The following is a 12,548-nucleotide window of genomic DNA, read 5'->3' as shown; positions in this document are numbered from 1 at the left end:
AGGTGGGCAAAGTATTTGAGCTTCATCTTCAGTATCAGGCCTTCTAAGGAGCAGACAGACTTGATGACTTCCTCCACTAAACTCTCAGTTACATTTGGAGAACGGTGTGCGTGAGCACAGAAGTTCCATTTTCGATATCATGGTTGATATACCATGACTAGCCTCATTCTCCATAAATGCATCTAAGCATTTTACAAAGCTATCAACCCCGAAGGTCAACATCTACTTTATTTCTCTTCCTACAGAGGCCAGATGTGTTTCTGACTTCGTCCACCATGACTGGCCTCCCTCGCTTGGATTCCAAGCTAGTGGGACAGCTTGGCATCATCAAAGAGCCTTGGACAAGGCCACCTTCCAAAGCAGAGCTAAAGTCTGCCATTGTTCCAGCACGCCCAAACACTGTGAGTACCTCCTCCCCCTCGTCTTACATGCGCCCCACCCTGTGGTTTTCGAGGAGTTCCACTGACAGTGTGGCATGGTTTTGATGCACAGGAGAGACCGCTGGACATGAGCGGTTCTTCTGTCGATCCCAGTTATTTCCAGATCGACAGGTGGAGGCTACTGGAGGCATGCGGGCTCCTAACTTAAGCAACACAACAGCTAGACCCACATCAAGTGCCCAGTGTGACATCACAGCAGGTGTACACTTAAAGCTCTCCACTTTGGGTAGGAAAGAGCAGCATTTCCACCAGAAGCTCGAAGGAGCTCTGACCAGTTTCTGAAAGCCCAAATCTCAGCGGGAGGCTGGGCATCGGCGTTAGGGGACCATCGGGGGTGGGCATGCGCTAAGGCCCACGTACCTACTGGGCACCCCTGCTAACCCGCAGAGCCTCTTTGCGCGCCCGCATCTCCTCCCTGCCTGGTCATCTCTCCTCTCTAAGAATTCAAGCCATGACTCGGGTGAGGAGGGAAGTGTCAGCCTTCTCTTTCCTTCCGCTGAGTGGTTGTGTGGATTGGGTCCAGAGGGAGAAAGCCAGCCAATAGGCAAGGGTGACATGGAGGAGATGACGCCCCTTCCCACTCCTTCCTAGCAGATCAGGACCGGGGCTTTCCAACCAAAGCCTCGCAGGCAGGTTGGCCTTGTGATACCAGTGAAGAGCACTGCAGAAGTCAAAAACAAAGACCCCAGCAAACATGGAACACGGGCCATGCGGAAAATGCAGCTTCATGATATGAGAGGATTCCAAGCCAAGGGTCATCCTGCCTCGCAGGCCATCCTCAGGGATTCCTGGTGCTTCTCCGTGGCCGTGCCCTCTTGACCTACTGCTGTGGAACTGGAGTAACTAAGCCAGGTTCGCCCCCTCCATTTCCAGAGTATCAGCACCGTCCTTGCTCCCTGGAATTCTCCTGGAGCTGGAAACTATCCAGCCCTCAATGAGTTACTCCTGGGTCCTTTGGCCTGAGCATTTGAGCACCAGTTCCCACTCCACCCCTTCCGAGGTGATCACCTCTGCGTGATCAGAGGAGTGGGCCCAATCCCTCCAGGTGGGCCCACTCCGAGAGGGAGGCCGTCATGCCCACCCTCCCCCAAACAGATCCAGCACATGGTTCTGCTGTCTGAATCTCTAGGCTTCCAGCCTGATAAAGACTATTCGATTCCGAATCCATTTAGCCAATCTATTGCTATTACGACTGCATTAGCCTTTAGACCGTGTGCCCCATGGCAGCCCACACCTTTCAGCTCCGTGAATATCGGCTGACATCAGCAAAAGAGCGGGGATTGATAAAATCTTGCTACCGGGGCACCCGCGCCACTGCACGCTAAGTGAAGGCCCTCTGCACTCCGTCTGTCTGGATTTTAAAAAGAAAAATGAAATAAAAAATAACATGTCATTATAGCTCGGCTATTAAACACCCTGGAGGGTACAGGGAAGAAAAGAGGATGGCTGGGAAGAAGGGAGTAATTTTGAGGCCCTGTTTAAAAGCTCGTGAAACACTTGTTTAAAAAAGGCGGCATTTCTGCTCGGCAGAGTGGGCCGTTTTCACATATTGGCCCGGTTGTTCAGGGCAACCGCAAAGCTGGACCAGCGGCTGTCATGACCTGAATTAAGTGGTGGAAACGGCGGTGCCTGGAGGGCTTGTACTAAGAATAGCCTGCGAGGGAAAGAGAAATGAAGGCAGTTCCGGGGGGGGGGGGGGGGGGGGGGGGGGGGGGGCGGGGGTGGGAAGACGCGTGTGTGCACATGCAGCACCGGCTCTTGGTGTGGCAGGGCTCCTGGGACACACGCACTCGCACACACACACTGGACAGGTGTGCCCTGGGCACCTGGTGGAGGTGGAGCCACTCCTCTCCCCTTGGCCTGGGGGGGGGGGCAGGTGGATACCGCTGCAGCCACCCACCCGCGAACCTCGTTGGGAAGCCCTGCTGCTGGTGTCCGCCATGTTTGTTCCCCACAATGCCCCTGGAGCCCTGGCATAGCGTCACTCGGGGGAAGGCCGTGTTCCTGGCCCCAGAGGCATTGTGGGGAACCGGGCAGGACCAGCCACAGCTCTATCGCTGCGAGGGGTGCCCTCCTGGATGTCTCTCTCCCTCTCTCTCAATCTCTCAATCACTCGCGCACACGCGTGCGCACACACACACTCACACAGGTCTAATTTAAGCACTGAGTGCAGGAATGAATACAAACATCTAACAGCTTCGGGAAGACACTCCATTGTCCTCCCCAAACAATGTGTGATCCTGTTCATTTGCAATTCCTGGAAAACACTCCCGGGGATTTTGGTGTCTCACTCCACATGCTGGAGCAGAGCTGCCCGTAAAGGAAAAACTCCTTTCTTCCCCTCCCCTCTCCCGCCACAGCAGCCACTCAATCCATGAGCATCGATTGTTCCACCTTTCATTACCACGTGCATTAATTTCAACTGCGGCACAATCAGGAAACACAGGAACCTTTCTCTGTGTTGCCGCTGGAGGAGAAGTTGTTATGCTGGCGAATGCCGCCAGAATGCATCGCCTCAAACATGCCAGCCCCGAGAACCGGGATCTTCCTGCTCAGCTGGAATGCAACGCAGAATTAGACCCACCTCCTTCCACCAAGGAATCAGGCTTCATGGTTCTCAGGGCATGGTCAGGGCTGGGAAAAGTGTTGCGGGAAAGCAAGAGCTTGCCTTCAGCTTTCTTTTTGCCCAGGAAAGTGTGGGTCCCGTGGAAGCGGCTTAGCGTGTGAGTCTCAGGCCTTACCTCTGCCTTGCATTCCAGTTATACAAACAGCCTGTAAGTCGGTAGTCCCCCCGATGATGGTGCCCTTTTGCAGACTCTATGCTCTGTGGGCAGAGGTTGGGTGTGATATTTGTTACAACGTTATGTTCATTATGCACAGTGCAGATAGAGCTTGGGGCCAAAGCCCAAGGGTGCTGCATAAGTTAGCTGTGTGCTTCTTTACACCTGGAGTAATATGCGTGGCCATCTAGGCAAGGGGGCTGCTAAAACCAGGATCTCAAATGACCTAGACCTGCCATGGAGTAGATGCTCCCTGATTGGTTGTGATAAGGCAGGGAATGGGGAAAACAGTCTCTCCCCACAGCTCAGCTTTCCTATTCATGATCACTGTTTTTGTCCTGGCATGGTGCTTTGATTTTAATTTTACAAATTAATCCCATGTGTGGCTTCCAGCATTTCACCGCGTAATTTGATCTATGTGCTCCTCTTTTGACGTACATCGCTCAATGCCCCTGAGCGATATAAAAATCTATCCATCCACATTTTTGTACCTGAGCTACTCATGAATTGAATGAGAACAGAGAACCAGAGAGATCCAACTGGGGTTGAGCAGTGGCTGCCACATTCGTAGCCATTTATCAAGGCTGGGATATCTGGGGAAGGGGAAGGCCAGCACCACCTTCCTACTGACAAAAGATCTCAGTTCTCCAGATGACCACCCATCTTTTTCTGAAGGGGATGGGGTCCAGGGGGTGGAGCCATGCCCCTGATAGGAGGCTTAGGTCCTTTGGTCCCCGGCCAGCTCGACAGGTGAGTTGATCTACCTGCACTGCCCGGAAGCGACTTCATTTGGAAAGGGCTTCTCTCATTGAAATAGGCAGGAGAGCCAAGTCACTTTGCACTCTTGATGGAAAGCGAGGCTGGCATGTGTGCGGCAGGAGCCGGGGGGAGAGGAAGAGCAGCAGCTGGTGTGTGAATCAAGCTTTGGCCAGCTTTCAGCAATGTCACGTGAAATCACCTCCAAGCTTTCCTCACGCTCCGTGTTCCTGCATGTGGATGTTGGTAAAGCAGAACCAGCACTCCATAAAATTCCACCGTACGCTTTTGGCAGGAAGCGCTTTGCTATAAAACACATCCCCGGGCATAGCAGCAGCTGCTAACAGGCGCGCAGCCAGAAACGCCGCGATGGTTGCGGGATCACTCTCATTGATAGCTAACGAAGCTGCGTGGTTGCCACTAGGCTGGGAGCCAAAACGAGGGTGCTGTGAGACACGGAGGAGGCACCAGCCGCCTGAGAATAACCTGGGTACTCTGCAGAGGACAAACACCTCAAGGAAACCGAAATCCCTGGGGAGACTCTTACCTGCTTGCCCCCACTGCCAGAGAAGGGAGGGGTATTGCAAAGGTGGGCAACTTCAGGCAGCCCTTGTGCCATATTTGATCTCCAGACCCCCCACCTGCCCCATAACACACAGATGCAAAAATGGGGGTGGCTTAGAAATAAGCAAATGTGAGTGGCATCCGTGGTTGCTACGGAGCCCAGATGACTTGATGTAAGTTTGCAAACACGTCCGTGTTAACCATCTTGGCCCTCTGTAGCACCTCCGAAGCCATTTTATGCTATCCCTCATTCCCTCTGCCCCTCCTAGAGTGCTGTGAGGGCCACAAGCTGCCCACCTCTGGCGTACCGCAACATTTCGTCGCAGATCCCATTTCCTAATGCAAAGTATCTGGAAATATGAATGCCAAGCAGAGAGTTTTCTCTGCAGAAGCTTGTGGAGAAGGGGGGCCGAAGCATCCCGGAAATTCCTCTCAGCCCACCTTCACTCGTTGCTCCCTAAAGCCTTGCAGTTGCCCCCTCCTCCTCCTCCTCCCCCCACGTGTCCATCTTCTTCCTTTAGACCTGAGCAAGACGGGGCCAGTGAGGTCCGCCTGAATGCAGCACTCGCGGCCACTCCAGGCTGACCCAAAGGTCACTCACACGACCATGCTCCCCATCCGGATCAGCCCCTTCTGCAACCAGCGGGTGCTTTTTTAACGGCAAATGCGATGAGGCAGCTAACGTTCGGCGGCTCCAGACACGCCCCCAACCTGCAGCTGCATTGCCCTGTGCCACCTGCATAAGACATCATTTCTTTTTCTGGACCAATTTGTCGATCTGCTGGTGACTCGGGTCCTGAGCGCCAGGTCCTGCCAAGGATCACAAGGGCCCTCTTTGCAATTGTCACAGTGCCATCTAGTGGAATATGGATGCATCTTTGGAAGCGTCCTTTGAAAACAGAGCCCTGGCACGGAAACATACGACGCTCCCTTCTAGTGAGTCAGACCTTGGCCCATGTTGCCTAGTGTTGCCAACACTGACTGGCAGCAGTGGTTCCCCAGGGTCTCAGGCAGCAGCTTGTCCTGGGGGTTGGAACTGGGACCTCCTGCGTGCGATTCAGTGCTCAGGCACGGAGCTAAGGCTCCTCCAGGTCAGAACGGTCTGTTTCCCTAACAGGATACACCTTCTAGGTGTCCTGGAAGTATCGCACCTGCATAGCAAGTATTAATTCACCAAACACGCTTGAAAGTTTCCAAGGGCTTCTTCTTGGGCAGCTACCATGGCTGGAAGGGAGGATGTGCAGGGTTGTCTCCAGATGATGCGCATGTTTGTTGATCATTCGGACGGAGCGTCTCCGTTGAGTCTTCCACTCAAAGGGCACTCCGGGTGCCCTGGTTCCCCACTGCCTCCAGCCCACACCTTGCTGCCCCTTCTGTTGTTAGTCGCGAAGTCTTGTCCGACCCATCACGACCCCATGGCCTTCCTGTCCTCCACCATCCCCGGAGTCCACTCAAGCCCACACCAACTGCTTCAGTGACTCCATCCAGCCACCTCATCCTCTGCCGTCCCCTTCTCCTTTTGCCCTCAATCGTTCCCAGCATTAGGCTCTTCTCCAGTGAGTCCTTCCTTCTCATGAGGTGGCCAAAGTATTTGAGCTTCATCTTCAGCATCTGGCCTTCTAAAGAGCAGTCAGGGTTGATCTCCTCTAGGACTGACCGGTTTGATCGCCTTGTGCTCCAAGGGACTCGCAGGAGTCTCCTCCAGCACCACAATTCAAAGGCCTCAATTCTCTGGCGCTCAGCCTTCCTTATGGTCCAGCTTTCACAGCCATACATTGCAACTGGGAAAACCATCGCCTTGACTATACGCACTTTTGTTGGCAGGGTGATGTCTCTGCCCCTTCTGTAGACCCCCCCCCCCAACGTAACTCCAGCATCCTGGAACGCAGCCTGAGTGCCCTGAAGCTCAGTTGGCTCTAGCATCTGCTTAGCACTAAGGATGGCTACGGAGGAATGAATCCTCCAACTTTGCTTTCTCTCAGGTCCTCCTTTTTCCATTCTTCAACATGGTTCATCTCCAACTTTGCAGACTGGTCCAGAAAAGGTTTGGCTCATTGCAAATGTTGAGATCTTTTTCAAGCTGGGATGAAAAACCATGAGCATTTTCCATATTTCTCCTAAAATAGGCATTTTGCATGCATGTTGATTTAATATGCACCCATTTCCCAAGCTGTTCATATGTTGCTGGTCTCTCAGTATCACGGATGGATGGCCATCATTTTCCCTTTCATCCCTCGCTTCACCCTGATAGTCTTGCTCCTGCCCGGTGGACATTGATGGAAAGAGGAGTGGATTTTCTGCAGAGCTTCCTTTATCCAGCCTGAATTTGGGCCCATTGCTTAGGATTCTACTTTCTGGAGCCCAGGAAAGCAACTGGGTTTTATCACTGGTGCAATGCCTCAGAGATTTGAAACGGGCTATCTTACTGCCTCCTTCTTGAAATTTCTCCATCCTAAAAATACCGGACCTTTTCAACCATCCCTTGTGGTACGTGGTCTCCTGATTAATGCATTGTTATGAATTATGGGGCCCCTACGGTTTGTGGCAAGCTATGGGGATGGCTTGCTAAAACTGGGGGACGTTTGGGTTAGGCTTGCACACAAAATGAAACCCCATCGCTCTCTCACACGCCGCATAATTTAAGCATGGAATTAATGCTGTGTGTTCGGTTATCTTCAATAAACTGATGAAGCTTAATGGGAGCCGTCGGTGAGGTGAGCATGCCCCGTATTTCCTTGACAAAATGCATTTTCCATGGTTTCCCGTGCTTTTCAGTGTGATTAGAGAGCTTGTTAAAGGATTTTTGCTACCTTCCAGCTCTAATCATTTCCATTGTCGCTCTGCAAAGAAAAGGACTCCCCTTCCAGGCCAGCGCAGCTGAGCAAAGCCAGCTTGACGAGTGGCACCATGGGAGCGGGGGCATTTCGTGGTGCTGGATTGTGCCCGGCTTTGTCCGAGGTTCTGCCCGTCCCAGCCCTTAATTCCTGCCTATTAGCAGCCACCTGGCATCAGGCTTGTTACTCCCAAGATAACACTTCCAGGGCTCCTATTTGCGGATTGTCAATAAATGGCACTCCAACAATGAATTCCCAAATACGGCGATCTGAGCTGAGGGAGAGGTGGAGGAGGGAGGAGAAGGGCTGAGTGTCTTGCACTTACTTGGGAACATTTTGCGGGAAGGCTGCAGGTCTGGAAGTGTGCTCGCTCGTTTTGGTATCGGTGCTTCCAAGTTGTGACGTTTCCTTGCTGCTTCGGGGCTGCAGAATGGAGAGGGAGTCCACTCTGGTGTTGAACCCAAGGGCCAGGTGCAAGGAAGAGAAGCATTTGTGGGCTGCTTTCTGGGACCAGTGCAAAAGGGATGAGGCCAGAATATCAGCTTTTTGGCGGCATCATCGTCATCGTCTTTGTCATCAACATCATCATCATCATCATCATCATCATTTCTATGCCTCCCAACAGCCAAATCCTTCTGCATCGTTCATCAAAGCACATTAAATTCACACACAGAGAGAATTAAAGCATAATAAAACATCACAGAAGTGAACAATACAAAATTTAAAACAGAAACAGTGTAAGAAACACTTACTGCAAGTAGCTAAGCCTGAGAAAAGGCATATCAACCTTCATCCAGGGGGACGTGCCAAAGCCAGGAAACCAGAAGACCACTGGGGAGTTGGGAAGGCAGGCGGGGCCAAGAGAAAGGGGTGTGGCTATGTGGAGAAACTCAGAGGGCCGCACGTGGCCCCCAGGCCTGGGCTTCGACACCCCTGAGCTCGGGTCCCCAGATGGTGGTGCCCCCAGCTTCCCAGAAGGAGCGTTAGAGTAAAGGGGCCAGTAAAGGGGAGCCAGCTTCTGGCAACTTCTCCCGCTTCCTGCCAGAAGGAAGAAGAGGAAAGAGGAAAACCGTTCCGACTGCCAGATGTCCTGGAGCGGAAAGGAGGCACACCTGACTCTGGCCAAGGGCCAATGAGAAGCTTGTAAATTCAGTTCCTAAATGCAGCACAATAATCTCACATTTGTGTGCATTCATGGGTGTTTCTTCTAATCTTAAATGGGCTTCTTGAACCGGCTTTTCCTCGCATGCACATGTTCACCCATGACTTAATCCTAACATCCTGCTCTTTCTGTACACTGTCCCCACTTTAATATATATTTTCTGAGTTTAAAACTGCCTTGTAAAATTCTGAGTGGCACAGACGTTGGTGAGCAATTCCAAATGGTGGGTAGACTGAGGCAGCACGACTTGCGAAAGTGCATATAAAAATTCATACCAGACAAAAGTCTCATCCATCCACGACGACGACTTCTGCTTAAGAGACTTCCGGCAGACTGTAAGAGCAAAGGATCAAAGCAGATATATTAGCAACCATATTGAGAGATGCCCCGATAATGAAACATCAGCACAAAACTGCTTCACCGCCCTAGATTTCCCCCTGAAGTGGGCAGGCTGAATCCGCTCCTACGCAGCTTCTGCACTTGCAAATGTCACCCATCTCTGACAAATGGTTATAACCATTTAAAAGGTCCCCGGGATAGTTACTGTGAAGATTGGATGCATGCATCTCAGCCTCTCAACTGGAGTGTGGTTCTCCGTTGGAAGCACACAGCCTCCAAATCTGTTGCCCTCAGCTTATGGCCGTCCTGCAAATGAGTGCCATTCAAAATGTCCTTGATAGCTCAGGAATTTTAGTCTTAAGATTAAAGGCTTCCTTTATGGCATTGATCCATCGTGAATTTGCTCTTCCTCTTCTTCGCCTGCCTTTGATTGTCTTCCCCAGCGAATCTCACCCAACTTCTGACAGCTTCGGTTTCATCATTCAGCGAACTAGACTGAATGTTTGGTTTTCCAGAACTAAACTGTTTTCCAGAACACTAAGCTGGGCTCCAGGTTGAATTCTCTCGTGGGTGCCCTCCTCTAGATTTTACATCTCCTTCTTTTAACACTCATGACCCTGTTTTCCAAGAACCTGCAGTGAGGAGGGGGATGGTGGAGTGGTCCAGATAATTTCCCATGGATATTATCAAGCCGTCTTGCAGTCACAACGGGAAACAGTCCAGTTCTGCTCACTCATCAGAGCATCCCGGAGCCTTGTCATGTTTGTCATAGAACAGTTGATTGCGGCATGATTTACTGCTAATTCTGTAAGCCAAACAGACCTTTTAAAGTGCTAATTAACAGCCCCAAATGAAAGAAACTCATTAGCAGTTGTTGTAGCTACCTCATTAACAAGCCCAAATAATTTTGAGCTAATTAGAATTCTAAGCCAAGCAGAATTCTGCTGGCCAATCCAAAGCAGACAGAATGAGGGGAAAGTATGGGGTATTCTAAGTGTCGTATCTTGGCATAGCGAACCATTAACGGGAGAGATGTCTTAACTTTGCTGGTTTTTCTTTGCTTCATTAGTCAGAACACCATATTGATATGATCAGTGTTGAATGAAGCGAGTCCTGGGTTGTACTACAAGCTGACCTGTCCTCTGTGTTTTGATCAAGGCTGGTGACCTCGTTTCAATAAATAAAACTCATAAAGAAACAAACATGCACATGCGTGGTACCAGGAAATGGCAGAGAACCGTGCAACTATGCCTGTCATCAGGATCGGAGGAGGAGGATAGTGGGATTTAATTCTCCCAGAAACAGTCATTTCTCACAAGCTTTGGGTTCTGAGCAGTTTTGGGTGGGAGAGGGGATTGCAAGTGAAGCATCTGGTACAACGGCATTGGCTTTATTTAAGCTGAGCCTAAGTGTGAGGGGAAAGGGAGAGAAGCATGCCATAGAGGTCTCATGCTCCTGACTGCATCCTGGAAGAAACATCTGGACAGCACTGTTGATGTTTTCCCCCTTTGGCCTCCTGACAGGACCAAGCCTAGAGCAGGCGCTCAATGAATCAGTGACTCGTTGCATGAGAACGTTAGAAGAACTTGGTGGATGAGATCAAAGGTCCTCCTGGTCCAGTATCTGTTTCCCACACTGGCCTACCAGCTGCCAGGTTACCCAGGAGACATCAGGACAAGCAGCCATGGATAAATAGCCTTCCCCTCCATGAATTTGTCCCCTCCCCTTTTAAGGACATCCAAGCTGACCCTCTGGCCAAGGAGAGGATGAAAAGAAGGCTCAGGGGCTTCCATAGCAGACAAGAGAACGAAGATGCCCTACAATCCAGAAAATGCCATAGAGTGGATTAGCAAAATCCATATAGCCCTGTTCCCAAGATCCCTTCCAGCTGTATATTGCTCTGGACCGATAAACAAATATGTATATTGCTCTGGACCGATAAACAAAGATGTTCAAAATACAAATAAGTCGCCACTCCTAACATCCAAGAAGAGGAATGGAAAGGCTACAAGAAGACCAGATAAAAGTCCTGTTGAAATACCCTGGCATCTAAAGGACATGGAACAGATCTCATGAGGTGATGAGTCCCGCAAGATGGGCACCACCACTGAGAAGGCCCTGCCCTGGGTGCTTTCTAACTGTCTTGAGAAAAATCCTTAAATGGGGGCACCAAAGAGCAGTATTTCTACCTATCCCGAGTTCAGATCTTTTTTGCATGCCAAGAAAGTGGCCTTTCTAGAGAGAGAGAAGTTTGTGACTCGTGCAAAACAAACCCCAACCAAAGCATGGTAATGCTGCTTCTGCTTTCAGCTGCTCTTTGAAGCTTGGGTTTCTAAACATGTGGCTTGTGCTTTACAATCTTTATGCGTGGATTTTGCTTGCTTCCTTTTTTTCTTTGAGCCCGATTTGAACTTGGCTGGCCAGAGACGGAGCGAAGCTTCCTGAAGACTTTCAAGTCACTCTGTGTTATTAGGCTGCTTGAAAAGGGGGACAGGAAGGACAGAGAGATGTGGTGGCATGAAATCCAGGCAGGGGGATGAGCGCCACCTGGAATGGCTGCTCGCTCTCCCTTATCTCGGAGGAACAGACCGAGCACCGCCGGCTCAAGCTGGGACGCGCTTGTCTGTTCAGAGGGTTTACTAGTGTAATCCGGCGGCTTTTATTTCCTTGTTCAATATCCTATCAGTATTTGGCAGCTGGGAACGGCGGCACAACAGCGATGCCCATCTTCCTGGCCCTTCCCAAATCACCGCGTTTGAATGGGGAAGAGCGCAGCGAGCGAATGGGGGATCGCGTGTCTCCATTAAACCGGCCCCGGCTGAGATTAAATGCTTTTCGATACAATCCAATTAACTCTCAAATTGAATAGCATTGGGGAGGATAATTTGCCAGCGCCGTCCTCAGCCCATATTTCTCCTGGCCTCCTCCCTCTTCCTCGTCTAAGGATGATGTCTTCTTCAGTGCAGTGTAAGTTAAGGCAAATCGCTCGTGAGTTCACCTCCAGTTTAATCAGATAAAGGGCAATTAATTGCCGGTGATCCCTGGGTGTGGGGAAGCGGGTGACATGGTGGTTCTGAAGGGATGCCTGTTCAGAAAAGAAAGGGGGCTGATTCAGCATTCATACCCCCCCACCCCCAGGGATCTGACTCGGCAGGAGGTCAAGCGCGCTTCCTCAAGGTTGTGCTTCTTCCTCGTGTGTTGGGAAGGCACCTCGACATCCGTCTCTGCCCGAAAGAACCAGTGTTGGGTTTGGAGGGCCATGTGGATGGAGCTCCCAGTCTCTGCGTTCAGAGGATTCACACGGTTAACGTAAGGAAGAGACTTTTGGAAAGCCCCTTGTGGGCTTCGGGCTTCTCCATCCAAGGCATCCAGCCTGCACCCGCCGTCTCTGACTCACAGGAGTTTTCACGGCATCCTCTTTCTCCAGTGCCTCTCCAGTGCTTTCCGTGAGCTTCTTTTTAAGAGCAAGGAAAACCTAGCATTGATTTTAAAACCAGGGCAAACTGGAGCTAAAGCCTTATGCTACACCTACTGCGACACCTACTGCGCCCGGCAGCCTACGCCGGAGGAGGGCCGCCTCCTCGCTGTGTAAGACCGCGCCGCGCCGGAGGGGAGCCGCTGCCTGGCCGCGTAAGACCGCGCCGCCATCCACCGCCCACTTGGCTGCTCCGCC

General features: G+C 51.3%; 1 protein-coding gene across 1 annotated transcript in view; it reads right to left on the bottom strand.

The window, feature by feature from the left end:
• CCDC33 (coiled-coil domain containing 33) overlaps window positions 1–12,548 on the bottom strand; it is a gene marked incomplete at its 3' end in the record, with an annotated part of 97,754 nt that overhangs the window by 38,151 nt on the left and 47,055 nt on the right. The window lies entirely within an intron of this gene.

This window comes from Varanus komodoensis, unplaced genomic scaffold, assembly GCF_004798865.1.
Source record: "Varanus komodoensis strain SLA01 unplaced genomic scaffold, ASM479886v1 scaffold67, whole genome shotgun sequence".
In the NCBI taxonomy this organism is placed as follows: domain Eukaryota; kingdom Metazoa; phylum Chordata; class Lepidosauria; order Squamata; family Varanidae; genus Varanus; species Varanus komodoensis.
Note: the sequence above shows the minus strand (reverse complement) of the source record. Positions and strands in the feature narration are given on the sequence as shown.